At 45.7% G+C, this 21,250-nt stretch overlaps 1 protein-coding gene across 1 annotated transcript in view; it reads left to right on the top strand.

The window, feature by feature from the left end:
- LOC144752985 (E3 ubiquitin-protein ligase TRIM39-like) overlaps nt 1–21,250 on the top strand; it is a 462,903-nt gene that overhangs the window by 42,318 nt on the left and 399,335 nt on the right. The gene's annotated exons all lie outside the window — the stretch shown is intronic.

Here is a 21,250-nt window from a genome sequence, read left to right as displayed (position 1 = left end):
TTGAAACCTTTACAAACCCCTCTACTTGCTTGTACCATTCAACCGGTTTCTCTCTCAATCTAGAAAAATCATTTGTAAAGGATAAAATATCCTGCCTAGTCCAAGGAAAATGAACATATTCACCACCAGGAACTTCTCTCATTGGACATACTCTCTCAACGTGTTCTGTCTCTCGTACTGGAAATGTAGATGTTTCCCTTTCAGCTGCTTCATCCCTTTTTCTTGTCCATCTACCTCTCCATCGGTCTGCATCGCCCCATTTCTTCAAAATATTCATTAATTCCTTTATCTGTAATCTCCTTTCTGACGCATTCGGACTTTTAAAAATCCTTCTCAGTAAATTCTGATCTATATGGTTTTTGCAATATTTTTGACTTTTCAACATCTATTCCAAACTCTGTAGCCACCTCTGCTATTTTTTCATGTAGGTTCTTTGCTCTGCATGTTATACATTTGCACAAAAACAACAATTCATCATCTCCATAGGAACCCAATCTGTCTGACTTTATTGTGCCAATAATCATTTCTTCCAAATCCACTCTCAACTTGCTTACATCTATATTTTGTGGTTGTTTTTTTTTCTTCTCTATTCCTTTTGCCCGCTCCTCTGGCGAAAACCCTGTTGAATTCCCTGCCACTGGAGTGACAGTCTGTTCTTTCCTCCTTGAATTCACAGGTGTAATTCAGTTTCAGTCACTGTCTGAAATTTGGGAGATCTAATAACCAGACATTTGAATCGCTCTCACTAGTTTGATCTTCTAACAACAACACTTCTTTTCTAACACTATTCTGAGGGACACCACACAAGTTGTAGTATAAAAATAAGTATTTTTATTTAGTCTTAAAACAAGACCACAAACGACAAAAATCCACAATACTGCACTTTAAAAAATGGTAGAAATAACTTAGTTCTCTTTGGATGTAAAATGCAACACTTTAAGTTCAATGTACCTTGGATGCGTAACGCTATACAACAAAAGTGTTGCAGGGAAGGTGATGCGTCGGTTCCTTACACGCAAGAACGGTGATGCGTCGGGTCCCTACTGATGCGTAGGGGATGCGTCGGTTCTTCTCAGCGTTGGGAGGTGATGCGTCTGTTTCTTACTGCACTTCCATGGCGTTGCGACCAGCAGCGTCGTGATGAAAGGAAGATCCAGTGCAATGAAACAAAAATGGCTTCTTCTCCTTGATGCGACACAATGCGTGCATGCCCGACGGCCGTACAGCAACTCAACGATTCTTCTGAGCCGCGACAGGCCCTGCGATATGCTTCCCGATGATGCAATGGCGTCTGATGCGACGGAGACACTCTTCTCTGGCGATGCAAGGCGCTTCTGCAAGGCGAAGCAGCAGAGTCGACAATCTTCTTCAGTGATGTGACTACAGCGGCTGCAGCAGCGACACGCTTCTTATTCGTTAGTCGCGGTTCCAGCTCCTTGCTACACGCAGTCCCTCAGAAAGCCCAACACAACTGCAGGCACTTCCAAAGAACTCTTGGGGAGCTGGTGGGCGAAGTCTGTTGTCCCTGAGAATTCAGCAGGAGGCAAGCTCCTTCTCAAACCTTTGGAGATCCTTCACAAGTTGTATGAAAGTAGCACAAAGTCCTTTCACCTTTCTTTGGCAGTCATCAGGCAACCACTGCCGGCCAATCCTCCAGATAGCACTCAGCTTAGGGATAGTCTCTTCCTCAGTTCCTCTGGTTCCTCTCATCAGGAAAGGTTTCTTCTTGTTTCCTAAAGTGATCTAAAGTTCTGGGGTCTGGGTTCCCTCTTTTATACTCATTTTCCCTTTGTTCTCCGAAGGCAGAGAGGCCTCTGCCAAGTCCAAACCAGTTCTGGTCAGTCCTGGAGCACTTTGTTGACAAGACTCCTTCTTTCCTTTCACAGTATAGGCCAGGGACATCAGACACACCACAGGAGGTGGAGGCAGCATTGTGGAGGGAAGGCACAGCCCTATTCAGGTCCCAAGTGCAACTCCTCCCTCCCATCTACATGCAGATCTCGCTATTCAGCCCTGTGCTGACTCACCCTGTCTCCTGGAATCCCCCAGCCCCTGTCACTTAAACGCCAGACAAGTAATACACAACCTAGCAGATGCAGGCTTGGATAGTTAGGCAAGCAAATACCTACTTTCTAAAAGTGGTATTTTCAAACACAAAATGTTAAAACCAACTTCACTAAAAGATGTATTTTATCATTCTGAGTTCAAGCAAACTAAACTCAAATGTCAACCTAGTTCCCTGAGTCAGTTAGGATTATAAGATGTAATAATCAAACTGCCCGTTCTGGCCTATGGGGAACAGGTAGCCTTGCAATAGTGAAAAACGAAAATGGCTGCAATTCACTATTAGGACATGCCACACACACCAGGGCATGTCCTACCTTTTACCTACCTACAATGCACCCTGCCCGTGGGCCTACCAAAGGGGTGACTAATATGCAGAAAAGGGAAGGTGTAGGGACTGGCAAGGGGGTGCACTTGCCCAGTCAGCATGGCAGTACAGAACTGCACACAGGCTCTGCAATGGCAGACCTGAGACACACTTTTATAGGATGCTTCTGTGGGTGGCACAACTAGTGCCGCAAGCCCACCAGCAGCATTTGGTTTACAAGCCCTGGGCACACTCAGTGCACTGTACTAGGGTCTGACACGTAAACCAAACCAACCAATCATGGAATCACTAATCCATACATCAATTTACCCTAGGGAGCACTTGCACTGTGGCACTGGACAGCAGTGGCACAGTGCTCAAAGCATCTATTCCCAGCAAAGACACATGAGGCAACAGCAAAAAATGGAAGGGAGACCCATGTCAAGGTGCCAGGTCTAACACATGTCCACTCCAGCTGAAATGTGGGGATAACTTCCCTACCTCCTGGGAGTTCTCATCACTAAGGTGGAAAAATCTGGACAGAGCATTGGCGTGTTCTGTACCAGGGCGGTGTTCCACCGTGAAATCCGTCCCCTGTAGGAAAACGGACCACCTCAACAGCTTTGGATTCTCACTCCTCATCTACATCAACCATCTGAGGGGCCTGTGGTCTGTCTGAACCCGGAAGTGAGTCCCAAACAGGTATGGTCTCAACTTCTTCAGTGCCCAGACCACTGCAAATGCCTCACGCTCAATTGCACTTAACCTTTGTCCCTGTGGAAGTAACCTACTACTGATGAAGGCTGAGGGTTGATCTAGGCCCACCTCATTTATCTGTGACAAAACAGCCCCCACACCATGCTCTGAAGCATCTGTCTGAACGATAAACTCTTTTGAGAAGTTGGGTGCCAGGTGCACAGGTGCCATGTACATGGTAGTTTTCAGGGCCTCAAAACCTTTCTGACAGCTGTCAGTCCAAATCACTTTCTTGGGCTGCTTCCTGTTAGTCAGCTCTGTCAAGCGTGCAACAAAACTGCCATACCCCTTGACAAACCTCCTGTAATACCCAGTGAGACCTAAAAAAGCTCTCACCTCTGTCTGGGTCTTGGGGGGCTCCCAAGCCAGGATGGTCTCAATCTTGGGCTGTAGGGGTGCCACCAGGCCCCTCCCAACCTGGTGTGCCAAGTACACTACAGAACTGTGCCCGATCTGGCACTTACTCACCATGATCGTGAGGCCCAGCCCTCCGCAGCGCCATCAACACTTCCCAGAGGTGGTGCAGATGTTCTTCCCCACTGGTGCTGAACACTTCAATGTCATCCAGGTAGGCGGCACTGAACTCTTCCATTCCAGCCAACACTTGGTTGACCCACCTCTGAAGGTGGCAGGGGCATTCTTCATCCCAAAGGGCATAACCCGGAACTGGTAGTGCCTATCTGGTGTGGGGAATGCTGACCTCTCTCTTGCCCCATCAGTCAAGGCGATCTGCCAGTACCCAGATGTTAGATCAAACGTGCTGAGGTACTTGCCAGCCCCTAACTGACGATGAGCTCATCAGCTCTGGACATGGGGTGCGCGTCAGTTCTCGTGACTGAATTGAGCCCTCGGTAGTCCACACAAAACCAGAGTTCTGGCGTGGCACGCGGTGCTGCAGCCTTTGGGACCAAGACCACTGGGCTGGCCCAAGGACTGTTAGAGGGCTCAATCACCCCTTACGCAAGCATCTTGGAGACCCCGGGCCCGATTCACAGAACTAACTTAAGACAAAATCCTAAACTTACTACCATTTTGGTATTCACAGAAGGCACTTACTCATTTTGGTATTCCCAGAAGGCACTTACTCATTTCGGTATTCACAGAAGTTAGGAGTCCTAACTTTAGGACTCCTAAACTCCTTCTGTGTATACCGAAAGTCTTAAAGTTAGGATTTTTCTCAGTTTAGGAGTAGTAAAATTAGGACTCCTAACTTTAGGACTCCTAAATGCCTTCTGTGAATACCGAAAGACTTAAAGTTAGGATTTTTCTCAGTTTAGGAGTAGTAAAGTTAGGACTCCTAACTTTAGGACTCCTAAACTGAGAAAAATCCTAACTTTAAGACTTTCTGTATTCTAACTAATTTATATATCTAACCACAGACTCTGGGTAAGATTCATAAGGTTTATCTAAATTCCAAACACAAAGGTGAACGTTCTTTCAATCCAAATTCACAGTGCAAACGCCATCCTTTTCACATGGGAAAAGTAAATCATTTAGCGGATAGAGCCAATGACACAAACTCAGTCAACAAATCAATGCAAAAGGAGTGGATAGATGAAGAGACAAAAAGAGTTCAGAGGTAAAAATACATTTGCACAGAAATGTGCAAAACATGAGTCAGAATAATATTTACCTATTTGAAATACTGAAAACCACCCCTCTGGCCAAAGGAATGGTGGGGGTCCCCTGAGTTAGAATCAGGAGACAAAGATTATAGGATAGGATCAGGACAGGACAGATACTTACTAGACTTCTCTATAAGCTCGACGTACCACGGCGCATCGCTCTCTTACACTCTCTCCCTCCTCTATGTTCTTCCAGAATCTTCAAAATTCAATCAGGCTGTCATTTGGTTCTGAATCTTCCCAGTCTGCTCTCTCCTCTCGCTTTCTTGATCTTGTTCGACCCAGCTGCTTTCTCTTGACCCAACAGCAGCAATCTTAACTTGGCTTCTCTTGGCTCTGCAATAACACAACCCCCTAACATTCTAAAGTCACTCTGGTTATAGTCTTCATTTCTAAATGTCCCACCCGCAATAGTTGAAAATATTTATTAAGGTACCATTGTTATGCAAACCCTTCCCCTTTAGCTCATTCATGCTTTCCTTTCCCATTGTTGCAACTTTTAATAATAATTTCAATGCAGGCTTCATAGATGAGGCATACACGTCTTAACTTTCCCACGTTTTCTGTCCTTGATATTTGGCAGTAGTTCACTTTTCGGGTCATTGGGTCATATTCCGAGTCTACTGAGCATGCGCACCTCATCGTCATTCGACTCCATTTTCTCTCCTTGTCCTTTGCGAAACAGGTCCAAACGCACACTGTTGATAAAGGAATCATAAACAGATGTTATTTTCCCAAATGTATAATTCTCACTGTTCACCACCCACTTCTACTCTATCCAATGTTAAAAGAATTTTTCTGGGCAAAAGCGTTAGCGTAAGCGGCTTTCTTTTTAGTTCAGGTAAGCAGATGCCAGGCATATGGTTCCGCAAGACCACATGTTAGTCCTTCTTGCGCATGCACAAAGATTTCCCTCCAAAAGCGGGTTAGTCAAGTTATCTCTACGTAATTCTAACTTGCACACGCAACTCCACAAAATGTATCCACAAATGTCAGCAACAATTTTGTTTGCTATGTTCCACCATTGGAGTCAACTGCAAGTTCCATTATACTGCATGAAGGCCCTGTCTTCGGGTAAACTGCCTCAGGCTACTTTGTCGACATTGAAGACTTTTCTTCACTTTTGTCAGATCCACCACCGCAAGGAAATTGTGTATTTATGTTTCGGATCAGATCAACATAATTTGTTCCACCATGGATTTAGGTTTGGATATTACTGGCATTGCTTTTTCTATCAATTTGGATTGATTTTGTGGCTGAGTACTTTTTCCTCTTAAATGGTACTACCTCATAGAACGCTCCATGGTTAAACCTGTAGTAGAGGTAATGAAGCCTCATTCATCATCACACAAAGTGTGACGAGACATGTCCCTTCTGAACATTAGAGTGGTTCTGGAACTTGATGGGATTGTTTGGGATAAGGTACCCTTTGAAATATTTGGACAGACAGAAATGATGCAGATTTCGTGTCTTTTTAAATTATTACTTCAAGATGTTGTTACCCCTGGCACCATTTCTGATGTTTGGGACTTGAACACGGTTACGCCTATGCTCACTGAGCTAGAACATTATCTGGTATTTGAGAATGAAGCTATATAGTGATACGTCTATGATGAAATGTACTGTTTCACCACTATGCATATTGCTTCTTTCATAAGGTTAGTGCTCTGAATGCAGTATTTCATTATACACAATGGGAACATTGCCCTACACCACCTGAGGGCAGTTCAAAAACATACACCAAGAAATGTGCATATTTTTCTAACAACAACCTGGTAAACCCAGTGTATTACTATAATAAATTAATCTCTTGCCCAGCAAAGAAAAATATGCTAACAGATACCAAATTCAAATATCAGGTTCTTTTATTTTGCAGTTGTCAATTCAAGGGTTAAGCTTTTAGATAGACAATATTGACTTAAAATCTGTCTGGGGAACGAAAGACTGGCAAGTTCAAGGTAATGAGGCTTTGTTTAGAGCATGTCTTATACCAAAACAGATAATATTTATGAACAAAACAGCGCAGCTAACAACTTGTCTGGGCCTCGCCAAGATGAGAGACTTGAACAAACCAAACATTCCTACCTTTGCATGTTTAGACATTTAGAAAAAATGTACAAACCATGCAGCGGAAGAGCTCAACAGCATGTTTAGGAACGGCACATGCGATTTTTCACATTCCAGTCTTAAGGGGTGGTTAGTGTGGCCATTAAACACTTTCTAGACAACAAAGAGGGTTTTAGAATAAACACCCCTAACCCTCGTTATGTGCAGACACAAGCACAACACGCTGGAGAAGTAACAATTTATAGCTTAAAAAAGTTATGCTTAGATTGGTTGATATGTTGCCCAAACCGCACAGTCTTACTGAGAAAGTAGGAACCTTTTGACACAGGCTTCCACTCTAAGCTACAGTGTGACATACCTCAACTGATAACACACAGACTCCCGCCCTAAACTACAGTGTGACATGCCTCACCTGATAACTATGATGGTGGTCAGAAAAGCGTTCCAACCGCCGTGGTAGCTTAAATTAACCGTCTGCATGTACCGGTTGGAAAATCGGCGGTCAGATTAGGATGAACCGCCAGAAAAATCTGACGTGGTGGGCAGATCCCACAAAAGTCTGCCACGAGCGTGCAGAGCAGATAAAAATCCATCCGCAGCGGTCAGATTTGATGCGAAAGACCCAAAACCACAGCTTGGCCAGCAGATTGACCGCTCGTGAAATTAGGATGCGGTGAGAGCGGAAGGATCAGCTGTTTCCGTCCGCCGCGATTGCAACTAGTGATGAATGGGAGAGCCGGCGGAAGGGCTGTTGTACTGTTGCATTCCGACTGCCGCGGTCACTCCGGAAGAGTAATGGCGGTCAAAAACAAAAACACAACAAGGCTACCAAGTGAGGCCATTAATCTGCCCCAGCCTCAAAAAACACTTAACACACACCATTGACACATCCCCATGGCAAGTAAAAAATACAAATCCCAGGTCAACCCACACAACACACCTGAAGGGAATACTCCATTTGGACCCACCCACATAGTTGAGTATGAAACCAGCCTCTTCCCTAACCAGAATTTTTTGCACAACTTCACAACTGAAGGGCCCAACCCCACAGCACAATGAGGAGGCACATCTGCACACACCACACCATCACAACCACACACACCACACACATAACCACCACCACCACCAAATTCACACCTGCACCTTTAACCCTTTTGCACATCACACACCATGTAATTGAAGAAAATGCCCGAATTCACTGACAATGCATTGTCAGTGATGGTAGATGAGGTAATCAGAGTAGAAACCTGGTCCAACAGACACCATTAGCCACCAAAAATCAAATGTGGGCATGGATAGTCAACAAGGACAATGCAGTACTGACCATCCCCCGCACAAAGAAGGAGATCAGGAAGAGGTGGAATGATCTCAAGACCAAGGTGAAAGAGCGTAACAACAAGAACTGTAAAGTGGCTCAGATGACTGGCAGTAGCCCTCCCATTCCACTACGAACATTCACTGAATGGGAGGAGAAGGTGCTTGCCATACTCCATCCAGAGAGTTCTCACAGGAATACCCGGGGAGTGGAGGCTGGTAAGTACCAACAAATGTTCCCATTACACTATGTACTGTCTTGCACAACTGCAAAACTATACCTCCTAGGCCCAAATGCACTCATGTGTACCACACTCCCCCCAACACATATCTCACAGATCAAACATTTACTCCCTCTGATTCACCCCCAAAGGTAGCTAGCAATATTTCCAGGGGGCATGTGTAAAGGCAGCCAGCAGTACAACTCCCACGAGGCCCACTTGTCCCAAAGCTCAGCAGGATGGAGCACTCCAGCCCACATCCACAACCATGCTTCAGCCATTGCATTGTTCACCTTCACCTAACAGTTAGATAGCCATCTTAACAGGGAGGGGTGCTTGTGGTTGGGAACTTGAAGCCACCACTACAACTCCCACCAGGCACCCTTGTCCCACAACTCAGCAGGATGGAGCACTCCCCCCACAACCATGTGTCAGCCATTGCATTGCTCTCTACAAACTTACAGGTAGATAGCCATCTTAACAGGGAGGTGGTGTTTGTGGGTGGGAAGCCAGCACTACAACTCTCACCGGGCCCTCTTGTCCCACAGCATAGCAGTATGGAATAGTCCCCCCCAATCATGTGGCAGCCATTGCATTGCTCCCTTCAAACTTACAGGTAGGTAGCCATCTTATGCCCTTGTGTACCACCCCTGAGGAAAATGGAACACTCCCCCATCCAAGAGTCATATGTAACCCATTCTGTTACTCTGCTCCACTTCACAGGGAGGTACCATCTTAACAGGGAGGGGTGTCAGTGGGTGGGAAGCCTGCACCAAAACTCCCACCAGGCCCACTTGTCCCAAGGCTCAGCAGGATGGAACACCCCACCCCCCCCACAACCATATGTCAACCATTGCATTTCTCTCCACAAACTTACAGGTAGGTAGCCATCTTAACAGGGAGCGGTGTTTGTGGGTGGGAAGTCAGCAGTACAACTCCCACCAGGTACCCTTGTCCCACAGCTCAGCAGGATGGAGCACTCCACCCACCCACAACCATATGACAGACATTGCATTGCTATATTCAAACTCACAGGTAGATAGCCATATTATGCTCTCTTGTCCCACCCCCGAGCAGGATGGAATACTCCCCATACCCACAACCATGTGGCAGACATTGCATTGCTCTCTACAAACACAGATAGGTATCCATCTTAACAGGGAGGGGAGTTTTTGGGTGGGAAGCTAGCACTGCAACTCCCACCAGGCACCCTTGTCCCACAGCTCAGCAGGATGGATCACTCCCCCCACCCACAACCATGTGATAGACATTGCATTGCTCCCTTCAAACTTACAGGTAGGTACCCATCTTATGCTCTCTTGTCCCACGGCTGAACATGGATGGAACACCCCCCATCCAAGAGCCATGTGTACACTATCCCCTTCCTATGATCCACTTCACAGGGAGGAAGCCATCCTAGTAGGGATGGGTGTTTGTGGGTAGGAAGGTAGCACTACAACTCCCACCAGGCACCCTTGTCCCACAGCTCAGCAGGATGGTACACCCCACACACTCAGAACCATGTGACAGCAATTCCCCTCAACTGTGCCACAGAACAGGTAGGTAGGCAATGCATGCACCCTGCCATTCCTCTCAAAAAGCATGGAGTCATATGACCACACCAGCCCTCACATGTCACCCAACTTGGCATTCATCCAATAGCCACTTCCAGTGTGCAGACAGCTAAGCGTATGTTACTGTCACAAAATTAAAGTTTAAACCAGCAAGTCACATTTTGAAGACATTCAGGGCACAATCATGCACAGTGCTGAATGCTTTGTGTAATTTCCATGGTGGCAGAGTATGAAGGCCCATATGAACACAAAACATGCATGGTCAGTTGGCAAAAGAAAGTAAAGTACATGATATGACAAAGGTATGCAGAAGAATACAATGGCTAGTTCTTGCTCAGATGTAATGTCTTCCATGCAGAGCAAACCAAAAAGACAAATCACATAAGTTTGATGTGCTGCAAGTCTTTAGATGACAACATGTCCTTGTAATCACAAGGTCTGTAAGTGGAACATGGTATCTATTTCCATGTCACACCATGTACAAGTAATGAAGGTATGTGGACATCATGTCAGAATGCGCAGTACCTTGCAGCCATATCAACAACTGACTGCTGCAAAAGACAACTTCAACCTGCAGAGCCAGTCTCCACCCTCGGAACATGGACTCTCGGATGCAGACTGCATACGTTTCTCGGATGAGGAGTTAGAACCTGGCCCGTCTGGACTGCCAGGGTGCACCACATCCCAAGCCCCCACCGTCCCCAACACCACCACCTCAGCAACAACAACCACACTGACCCCTGCTGCAATGACCTGTGCGGCCTCAACCACCACCACCACCACCACCAGTGCTGCCTGCAAAACTCTCCCTACCTCAGTGGTTACCAACACCACCACACAATCAGAGGAGGGCAGGGAGAGTCTGCAGGTGGGTCAAGTTGCTAAGCAACAGATCCGGGAAAGCAGGGCAGGTGGGAGGGCAACTGACGGACAAAATTGAGAGGACACTGGGACTGAAGCCCATGCCAATATTGCCAGAGTCCTTGGGGCATACGAACAAGCCCAGTGACACAAGGGCCAGGCTCTGGAAGAAGCGTGTGAACTCCGCCTGCTGCTGAGGTCCATGGACACGCGTATGGGCCAAATCGTGGACCTCTTGGGCCAGCTTGTGGGTGTTCTGAGGGACAACCATGTGGCCCAAAGGACAGCTCAACCCCTCCTCCAGTGTCCCACAGGATGATACGACCAACACCTCAGCTGCGGCCACAGAGAGGGGTGAGCTGCAACAGGATGACTCCTCGGACACTGCTGAGCCCGCAGCAGGGCCCCCCTGGGGCCATCCGTGAAACACCACGGGAGGATCACGTGGCGAAGCACCAGCCAAACCCAAGCCAGCCATGATGGCATCACTGTTCACCTTGACATTGACTTTGTTGAGTATCCTTTTTCCACACTGCCATGTTGATAGCAGGTGTCTGTTGGGCTGTGTCACCTCATCAATGTGGTGACTACTCTATTGTCTTGTTTACCATCACTGACAACTCATTAATTCACCTAGCACCATTTTTTTAAACATCACTTGTCTGTCACAAACACTGTTTGTAAATAAACACTCTTTACACACCTATGTCTTTGTGTCAGCTCCATGTTTATCACAGTATGTACAATGTTGACTCAGATCCCAATGTACCAGAAGCTCTGATTGTGACACGGCATTGAAGTGCTGAAGGGACCTAGAAAGTCACAAGAGAATGAGATTTACTTGTCAGGCGATGGTATCACAGCTAACCCTAGGTAGACAACTACGCTATGCTTGCGAAGTTTGCATAGTTTGTGCTACTTCGCGCTATGCGAATTGCACGTAGCACAGTGCAAAATCGCGTAGCATAGCGTAGTTGCCATTTTTTGCTCGCTCGCGGTCCTCAACATCGGCGAGAATTTTTCCTCGCTCGCGATCAGCAACATCAAGTTGCCGATCACGAGCCTTGAAAATAAACCTCCCGGCGAGATTCTCAATGCAGGGAGGTCAGGTTTCTCATTGCGAGCGCTCGTGATGAGAAACTACCAGTCCGTGTTGAGAAAGCTGCCGCTCGAGTAAAAATCTACCCGAGCAGCAGAAAACGACAGCTCACACTGTGCGAGATGCCGTTTTCAATGATTGCACAGTGCGGACAAGCATCCAGCACTGTGCAATCATCCCGAACAGCGTACTACGCAGTTTGCATAGTGCTACCTGTATCTCACGTAGTGCGGAGTACACTTCCCGTAGCTACACATAGCGTTACTAGGTGAACTAGTCCCAGGGTTCATTACAGCCAGTACACAACACTAGCCATCAAGGTACACAGACCAGCACACATCACAATGAGAAACAATCTCGACATAGACATAATGTAGCTGGTCATGTCTACACTGTGCCACAAACATCAGCAATCAGCACATAGCCAACAACAGGCAGCAGTCAAAAATCTCCTCTAGGCCTTTACACTACCATCAAAGACAGCAGACAGTGACACTGTTGTACAATGTTACTCACACTCAAGGGAAGTAGCGGTTGATGAGCTATTGGCGCAGGTCAACACCTTATTCCTCTCCACTATCATCATCACTGGACATGTGTGGGCTTGTAGGGGGGATCTGCTGCGCATCATCATCCGGGACCAGGGGGATCTCTTTGCGCAAGGCCAGGTTGTGGAGCATGCAAAATGCAACAATTATCTGGCACGACTTTTGGAGAGAGTACATCCGTGCATCTCCGGTCCAGTCCAGGCACCAAAATCGAGACTTCAGAAGCCCAAAAGTACGCTCCACCACACGACGTGTCCTCCCATGGGCATCATTGTAGCGGACTTCACCAGGGGTCCTGGAATTCCGCAGTGGGCTCAGCAACCAAGGCGGGTTGGGATATGCAGAGTCACCTAGTTGTGAGATACACAGAAAGATTTTGTAATATAACTGTAGCTGAGGACAGCATGTCACACCTACAGCACAATACTTGACTCAGCTTAATCAATCAATCAATAGAAAACTTTATTTGGTTTATAGTTCAAACCATAAAAGTTACATATCATAAAAACAATAGAAGTGACATTGGATTGTTAGATGATATCCAGACCAGCAAAAAAAAGTAGATAAATCATTAAAAAGCCTGAGGAAAACTCGTTACAAATCCATATAATTCCTAGAATTAACAGATGCTTTTAAAAAACCCACTATGACAAATAAACGGTCCTCTTTCAGTAAGTGAAGATACATCAATGCAGGACGAGCCTGCCTAAAATTCAATCTTTTTGAAATAGGAATCAGATAGCGTTTACGAGGAAATTCATACAATTGACATAAAAACATAAAATGCATGATATCCTGCGGAGACTGTCCGTCGCAGCCGCCGGGAGCTGCCACTTTACTTTTAGTAAAACATTTGGGTCTGGCAAGCAAAAGGTGGAAGAGGTTCAGACGAAACCTAGTTAAAAGAAATGTCTTGTGCGTGGACAACGTCCCCATAAGGTATGGCTCAGGTCTTGGAGTTGTTTTAAGCATTATATACGTCCGCACACTTGGTTTCTGTACCTCCTTAGCTTCTCTATCCAAATTGCTTTCTGCCAGGAAGGTACTTTTGAGTTCCTCCACGTCTCTCTTTGTAATACATTCAGAGTTAGTGAATAGATCCCCCCGCCCTAGCCTTTTCTTACCGTACCTCAGCCACGGAATAGGAGCCGAGTTATCAAGGGACATACAGTCTTTTAAAATCACGTGGGTCAGAGGGAGGTCTGGATTCAACCAACATTTTAACCAACACATCAGTGGTCGCAAGGAAAGTACATCATTTACGTAGGGGACCCCCAACTCCTCATGGACCGCTAAATTAGATGTGCCCTGTGGCACACATAAAAAGCCTTTCAGAAAGTCGTTTTCTGCTATTTGAAGAGATTCACCCACGCTGCGTTTTGAAGCTATGGCCAGGCTTTTGGCCTGGTACACTTGCAGCATAGCTCCAGTGGGTTTCTTCCCTAATTTGGAAACAAAATTGAAGATTACTGAATTCCCCTAGTAAGGTCCCACTAGTTTTTTTAATAATAGGGGACCCCAGTTAAGCTTATCGTCAAAGAGGACCCTTAAGTAAGAAAACACATTTGTGCGGGGTATCTTGGCATCTCCCACTCTAAATTGGAAATTCCGCTTACCAAGATGCCACACTTGCATGACATAAGATTTGGAGTTGGTAATTGCCAAATCCCTATTTGACATAAATCCAGAGAAGACAGATAAAAGTAATTGTAATCTCGCTTTTGGTCCTGGGTATGAGAACGGCATCGTCCGCATATAACAGGACGGGGATCCCTCGCCGTCCTACCTTGGGACATTCAGCCCCTATTGCCCTTAGTACGCTGTCCAATTCATTAATATAATTTTTTTTTTTAAAAGAAGCCAAAAACAACCTTGCCCGACTCCCTTCTTAATATTAAAATCCCTCGTAACACGAAAACCTGTGAGAACCTAACATTAGCTTTAGTAGACTTATGTAGGTCCTCTAAAAAATGTACACCACTGTTCTCCACTCCCATTGCCCTAATGGACTGCCAGAGCTTGTTCCTATTAACACAATCAAAAGCAGATGACAGATCCATGAAGGCAAGGTGAATGGTCCCAGGGCTAGCAACAGTATATTTGCTCAGTATCAAAAATAAGTTAAGACACTGAGCAACAGTAGACCGTCCCTGTTGAAATCCGTACTGAACTTCTGACACAATCATGATATCCTCTGCCCAGGATGATAATCTCTGAAGGAGGATTCTTCCCACCACTTTTACCACTGAGTCTATGAGCAAAATAGGTCTGTAGCAGTGGGTACTGCTTCTGTCGCCTTTTTAAAAAAAAACAGGAACTATGGTAGAGGTTGCCCAAGACTGAGGACAGCCATACTGTCCCGCCGCATTGAAAACTGACTCCAATATCGGCACCCAAAAGGAGAGGTCTGACTTAAAAAGATCTGGAGGATTCCCGTCAGGGCCGGGAGATTTTCCCACAGATAAACCTGTTATAACTTCAACGATCTCACCCCTCTCAAATCTTATTGCTACCTCCTGAGTGGCATGGGGAGTCCTGTGGTTTTGCCCAGGCAAACAGTCAAACATAGATTAAAAATGTGATATCCCCTCCTCCTTAGTTATATGGGAATCAAGCCCCCCCCTTCCTGGTCAAACAGTGGTTTGTTTACCACACTCCAGAACTTCGAGCTATTTCTAAGAGTGCTGGGATCAAGCAGCTCCCTCCATGCTTCATCCTTCAACGCTCCCTTTCGTGTAGCAAGGGCCATCTTATAATCCCTGCGACAGGTGGAGACAATAGCTTGTATTCTAGGTTTGATTGACAAAACTTCCCTCAGCCTCTTAGCTGCTTTAGAGTAGTGGGAATCAAACCATCTGGGACCAGCCCGAGCTTGACCTTTTACTGGAGCAGATAGCAGCCCAGCCACCTTATCTGAGTAGACTTAAAAGCTCCTAGAATCTCTTTTGGCGAGGACCATTCCATTGTGTAGAGAGATAGTTCATCGACACATACTGTTTTAATCTTATCATAGAATATTTGTGGGGATAATTGAGACCATTTTAATCTGCGCATTCCATCAGTTGGTCGCAATAGGCCCAGCTTTGGTGCATCCCCTATTTTGTCTGCCAATGGACCTGTCAGTGAGAGCGTTAGGGGGTTATGATTGCTAAATTCACTATCAGTAATTTTAAAAGTGTTCACTAAGGATTGTAGAGAGGATGAAATTAAAATGAAATCAATAAAAAACCCATTCCCTTGTCCCTTAAACGTGGGCACAGGGAAATTAGTGCGCGGGTTCTTTATAGCCATAATAGCCACCAGATCTAATTCATTAGTCATAGCATTTAACAACTCCCCTTGAGCAGTGTGTTTAAAAGGGAAACCATGCATGCGAGGACAACCCAAGTCAGAGATGCAGGACATTAGCGGCTCACCACAGGTATGTATATTATAATCGCTGGCAACCACGAGGCTGTGTAAGCTTTGACTCAAGGATTGGTTTATGGTTTCTCCCAGGGCAGTTATGTTACTAGGCTCAGTCGGGGAAGAAATTGAATTATAAAAATTAACAAGTCCCCAGCTAATAACCCCCTTACAAGCCGTTATAGCTACAATTCCTGGATGTGTAGTGGGCATTACCTGCACTTTGCAGGAACGGCCACAGAAATATAAGTAACCAGACCACCCTTTGTTCTCCCCTTCAAAGAGGTTCTAGCTGGGACAAAAGCCTTCCAGGAAGAGGTCACATTCTACAGACCGCGTTTCCTGTAAGCTAACTACCAGAAATTGCTTGACAAAGGCTATCCATCTAGGATCCTGTAGCTTTGCTGCCATCCCCACTATGTTCCCTGATAGGAAGTTATTGGAACTCAACCTTGCCGCAAGCCCTGCCGCTACAACCCTAAGATCCTGGGGCAGTGCGACTTGCTCCCACCCTGCAGGAACAGGGCCCCGCAGTCAGTCGCATTCCTCCATACAGTCAGGGTATCAAATCTGTTGCTTAAAGCCAGTCTATGATCAATACCATAATGCCTGTCCATAGTTGGCTGGGGTTGCACCAGGGAAATAGAGTGATGAATAGGATATGGTCTTGTTCGCTCACCCCCCAAAGGGTGTTCCCCATGGACAACTGTTGCCATATCCCTACTACTAAGTGGCCTATAATAGAAACCCAAGGGTAATATTTTAATGACAGAACCCTCTAATGGGGAGAGGCTATAGCCCCTAGAAAAAATGCACCCTGCAATGTAGGGGTTGTCAAAATTAATGATAATGCAGTCACCAATCCCTTGTTTACTTGAGCTCCGAATCCAATTGACCCTGCGGGCCATAATTATGTTATTGGATATGTTGGCACCCACTGTTGTATTCTGTGTGAACCAGTGGGTTATTTTGTTTATTAACTGCCCGTAATTTTCACTCTTCCCTGGTGGAAGAGCAGGAACATACCCTAAGATCACTACATAAGGGATGGATTCAGGAGGGAGATGAATAGTATGAAGACTTGTTGACTGAGGAGACCAAGCCTCTGGTTTCTTATCCCTCTGCGGCATAAGGGGCCCTGTTCAAATAGATGTGCACTGTCTGGGGACTGAGGTATCTATGCTTGTAGGCTTACAACTAGTTAAGCAACTCTTATCTGGTGTCTTACTATTAGGTATTAACCTCACAGTGGCGGCTCCTCCTTTTCTGTCCCACTCCACTCTTCCTCCTTCAATGGTGACTTGGGTATTGGGCTTGTACGAGCTTGCTGTTGCGGTATCACGGGGGTATTCGCCACCAGCCTTTCTAAATTAGACAACCTGTCTTCAACTGTGCCTATTTTTTTAAGTACAGGGTCTATTAGAGTAGTCAGCTTAGTTTCTAATCTCCCCCAAAAGTCCCCCTCCTGTGAGCCAGCAAATGGTGTTCCAGTCCTAATCTGATTCAGGGTATTTAGATTTCCCTCACTGCTAACACTAGTAGTGGGTACGTCTACCTCAGTCTCTGCTAGGCTACCCATTATGGGTTTCTTTGGCTTCCTAGCTCCCCGATTTTTTCTAGTTGCCACTGGGGGGTTATGGGGCGAAGGGATTTTGATTTTGCTTTCTGCCCTTTTGGTCTCAGTTTTGATTTAACTGAACTGGGTTCCTACTCCAAGATTATAGAGGAGACTGTGTTATTTCGATTGTGTTGTATCAACATGTAATGATTGACTCTGCCATTCAGACGGCATCTCCTGATTAGGGGCCGACAAAACATCAGGAAAAGCAGGAGTAAGAGAAAGCCTGCCATGCATGGTAAAGGGCTCCAGGGATAACCTGCGCTCTGTTAGTATAATTTCATTATTGAGGACAGATTCAGGCCTCGTTAGAAAGGCATCTAAAGTTCCTACCATGGCTTTCCCAGCGGTTAATTTACGCCTACTCATTTTTTAGTGATTGTAAGCGATTAGGGGACAATAAATTAACTCCTTTGTACAGTGCAAATTAGCTATCGACAATAAAGTGTCTAATGCAATGTTAGACTATATACATAGAAAAAGAAAAGAATTAGGTTAGACGCTTCGGGACACAATTATAAAATATTCCTCAAGACTATATATAAAAACGTATACTGTAACTGGTTATATTTTCAACAGTGCAGCTGAACCCATAGAGGACTCTAATATGTGCTATGCAATTATAAGGTTCTAACACCGCTAATAAAATCATCCTTGGTTTTTAAATGTATAAACCAATATAGACGCTTCCGATATCAACAAGGCCAAAGTACTTCAGTATACAGAAGCTCAGTCGCTCCTTGGACTTGTAAATATCACGATGACAAGCAAGAAGTTCCCTGAGCTAGCAGTACCTGCACAAGGGTCCACACAGGCCAGATGAAAGGGGGGTGACCCAGTCCAGCCTCTTCCTGGTGATGACGGGGGCAGATCGGGCCCGCCCTTGGCTCAGGCTATGCGGTGCGGGAGCTCTGACTCCGGTTTATGTGCCTCCTTGCGCGAAGCGCTGCGTCATTGCCGCACAGAATGCTGGGCAGTGTAGTTTTCCAGTCCCCCAGGCATTGGCAAACAATGGCGGCCCACAGCAGTTAGCCCCGTGTTGCAGGGAGCAAGCAGGCAGCAACCGGCAATGGGCACAGCAGTTGAGGTCTCTGATATGGGTTCCCTGACTCAGCTTACTCCCCTACAAGCTATGCATGATCTGGATGAAGATTTACTAAACAACGAAGGACTCATCCTAGGGTCCACCAAGCTGCACAGCCTCATCACTGCCTGAATCCAATGAACTAAATTAATTTCTTTTAAACTTCGTTTTCCATTTTTTATCACTAATTTTCATCCTTCTTTCTTTAATTCAATTCATTTTTATCCAATCCATGTTGCAACGTTGGTGTTCAAAAAGGCTCAGAAGCATAAGGTAGGTTCCATGTCATAATTTATTTTGTTTTAACAGACCCAATGCATTTCGGGAATGAATTCCCTTCATCAGGGGCATGTAAAAGTATAAACAAATATGGCCTTGTAACTGATTATGACAACCAAGCATTTCACTAAACTTCGAACAATACATAAATAAAACCCATGAAAATGTTCACAATAAACCTCTCCATAAAGCGCTGCTAATTGATCGGACGTGTGTACACATAAAATGCCTCTTCCAAACTGCATGTGATGAGGCTGTGCAGCTTGGTGGACCCTAGGATGGGTCCTTCGTTGTTTATTAATGTTGCAGCGCAATGAGACGAAGCACGAAGCAAGCTTTGCACGCCAACAACGTTTGAAAGGAGGAATGTGGTTTACAAATGATTAACCTTTTGGATTACAAGGAGTGCATCTCATCCCCATTAAACTCCTGGATGCAGATTTGCCATCATTTGTGGTACGATGCTGTTACGCAGGATGTAGGAGTCTTGGGCTGACCGGGGAAATCTGGCACAGATATGGGAGATGATCATATCCGCTTGGCATACCACCTGCACATTAATGGAATGGAAATGATTCTTATTCCTGTAGCTGTGCTCATGTGCCTGTGGTGGAACCAGGCCAACATGTGTGCAGTCAATGGCACCAACAACATTAGGGATGTGGCAAGGTCATTAAAATCACCCTTCACAGCTGCCAATTTAAGTCTTCTGGGATAATGGATGTAGATGTCATCATAGTGGACAGGACATCATGTAGCACAATGCTGAATATTGGTTTAGACATCCCACCTGCGCTGGCCACCGTGTACTGGAACGAACCAGTTGCAAAGAAATGCAGGGCCACCATCACCTTACATGTTGGTGTCAAAACAGTTGGATATGTTCTGCGAGGCCTCAGATGAGGCTCCAAATGAGCACCTGGGTCTTGAAGGGACGGTCGATTCAAACAGAATTTACGTATGATGTCCACATCCTCCATGTCCGCCAGCAATGTGAATGGACGATGTATTTTTGGTCGCTTCCTTCATAAGATAAAAGGGGGCACTTGTCAATTCAATTCCTCTAAGAGATGTGTCCAACATCTTACATTTTGACTGACACAGCTCCTACAATGACTGGCCTGAAACAACAGCTTACAGCGCAAATCACATGCAGAGACAACTTGATCCAAAGTAGTTGTACACATGTTCAGGACGTACATGCTGAGTACCCCTAAAACAGATTCAAACTATGTGAATGTAAAATGGTACATTCCAACATCTTGTGTCACCAGCCCTGAGAGTAGTTGACACAGCACATGTCTGAAATAGCAACACTGCTGGCTTCTACGTAGCTGCTGTACCTGCCACACCTATTTGCGTGAGTCGGACAGGGCACACATTAACAACACAATGAGCACCGTGTGTGCATAAAGATCAAGTATCAACATGAGTTCTGCAATCTACACAGTGAAATAGGCACATTAAGGAGTCAGTCCATCATTACTGTGGGTTGCTTAGCCATCACACACATTGACACGTTTCCATATTTGAGAGCCCATCACACAACAGATCTGTGTACATGCACAACAACATCCTAAGTGACATGCAAGGGAGAACATGCCAATGCATGTAATCCTGTGCACTGAGATGGCATGTGTAGTCATCAGTGAGTTAAAGGTCACTCTAGCAGTCAATTCAACTATCTGGTGGCATGATTCATTGTAAGTGTCTATTGTTCAATGATGAGAACAGGACATTGCCATTGCTACAGCATGATGTGTCCATAGGTGCCGTAAGCGTCATTGACACCAATTGAAAAATGCCAAATCGCAGTAGCGACTGCCTGGCCCCCGCAGTGTGACATGGGTCATGTTTGCTAAATTGTACACATGTCATGTTAGGATGCAATACCAGAACAGAGGTGAATTCCATCCACAGGATTACTTGCGGGCTTGCAAGGGTCCATCATATCTGTGTGATCTTGCTTGATGTGTTAACAGAAGTGTTGATGTGTGGTCATCTTGTGCAGGCCTGTCTTCCTAGTGACTTGGGTAGATTTGAATATGTGAACTTGAGTGGTCATACAATGTGAATGGGCTCTCATTGTCAGTAGTGTTGATGTGCGTGTGCCCCTGCAATGCCATCTGCACACATGTATGATCCAGGTAATGAGTGTTTCTTTGGTTCAATTGTCTGCCATGTGCTTCAGATTGTGGGCACATATAGGAGTTGTAGGTTGGGCACTATGCATTATGTCAGTGTGTCCTTGCACTCCAAGGGGACACCTACTTGTTTTTGCTGCCAGTTGTGAGTATGCAGAGTGGGCGACTGCTAAGTCTGTATTGTGTTTTGTTGAACAGCCATGTGTCTTGTTACTGTTTGTGCTCACTGTGCAGACCTGCTCTGCCACACTGACATTATTTGTGAGTTGTCTCATGCATTGCTG

The sequence above is a fragment of the Lissotriton helveticus genome, chromosome 5_1 (genome assembly GCF_964261635.1).
Source record: "Lissotriton helveticus chromosome 5_1, aLisHel1.1, whole genome shotgun sequence".
Classification (NCBI taxonomy): Eukaryota; Metazoa; Chordata; class Amphibia; order Caudata; family Salamandridae; genus Lissotriton; species Lissotriton helveticus.
The sequence above is the reverse complement of the archived record's forward strand: the minus strand, read 5'-3'. Positions and strand labels throughout refer to the sequence as shown.